Consider the following 1401-nt stretch of genomic DNA (forward strand, 5'->3'; position numbering starts at 1 on the left):
GCCCTGGCAGAAGGGAACCCTGCTGGGATGTGCCTGGGATGCTGCAGCAGGGACTGGCATGTGCCAGCGCTCGCACATCTTTGCCCAACCTGCAGACACGGTGCCCTTCCTGCTGACTGACCTGACACCAACACCCAGGGAGGAGTCTGCCTAAACTCTGAGGTGTTACTGAGGAGAACAGCAGCTCAGAAAACATCAATATCCAATCAGCCAAGGGACAAGATACAATTAAAGTTTGCATGAGAGAAAAGTCACCATGATTGTTTTCTAATTCACCAACCTCATAATATAATTACACAGAAAAAGTAAATATTCTTATTTTAAATCAAAACCAATTACTGAGATACCCACCTTTATTTTAGTTGAATGCTTGAACTCAAAGCAACCATTCCCATGCAGATTATCTACAGAGCAGCAATGCCTGCTTGTCCCCAAATGTTCTCAAAGATGCAGCCTCCTCTTTTGAACTCTCAGGTGTCTCCCTGCTCCAAAGATCGGGGCTGGAGCCCAGGCCAGGCCGGCTTTGCTGCCAGGAACCTGCCAGAGCCCTTCTTAGGTGGTGCCAATGTGCCAGGCAGCGTTTCCCAAAGCTGGAGGAAGCCTGAAAAGGAAGGAAACTTCCCCAAGCCCAGCCAGGCTTTTCTCAGCAGCTGAGCTGCTGCCCAGAGCCTTTGGCTCCCTGCACTCAGGGCCTCCAAGGAGCTGCTGCAGAGTCCCTGGGGAGGCTTTGTCAGGAGGGGCCCTCGGAGGTTCCTTAAGGCTTCAAGGACCTGCAGGATTTTCAGAGCAATTTGGGGTTTGCTTTTGGTTTTGCATCTCTGAGAGGTTTGTGCAGCCATGGCCTCCAATTATCTGCTGTAACGAGTCCCTTGAGAGCCCCAGACAGTGACAACCCTCAGTGGGTCATTAATGCTTCAAGGCACTCAGGGTTTATTAAGTTCCTTTTTTTGACACTGAATCTGTGAGAGGTTTGTTCAGTCCTGGCCTCCAATTATCTGCTTTAATTAGTCCCTTGAGAGCCTTTGTCAGGAATGGCCCTCAGTGGGGCTTGTTAAAGCTTCAAGGTACCACAGGTTTGTTAAGATACTTTGCCTTTTCCTTTGACTCTGAGTTTTGAAGAGGTTTGTGCAATAATTGATTCCAATTCTCTGCTTTAATTAGTCCCTGGGGAGACTATGTCAGCAGTGACACTCAGTGGGGCTCATTAATGCGTCAAGGTACTCAAGGGTTTTGAAGGAACTCTTCCTTTTGAAAGTGCGTTTTTGAAAGTTTTTTTCATTTATGGCTTCCAATTATCTGCTTTAATGAGTCCCTTGGGATTCTCAATCAGTTGTGACACTCACTGTAGCTCATAAATGTTTCAAGGCACTCAAGGTAAATTTGTTTAGACACTTCTTTTTG

The sequence above is a fragment of the Empidonax traillii genome, unplaced genomic scaffold (assembly GCF_003031625.1).
Source record: "Empidonax traillii isolate 1590-97213 ecotype Southwest subspecies unplaced genomic scaffold, ASM303162v1 scaffold5698:size8957, whole genome shotgun sequence".
Taxonomy (NCBI): domain Eukaryota; kingdom Metazoa; phylum Chordata; class Aves; order Passeriformes; family Tyrannidae; genus Empidonax; species Empidonax traillii.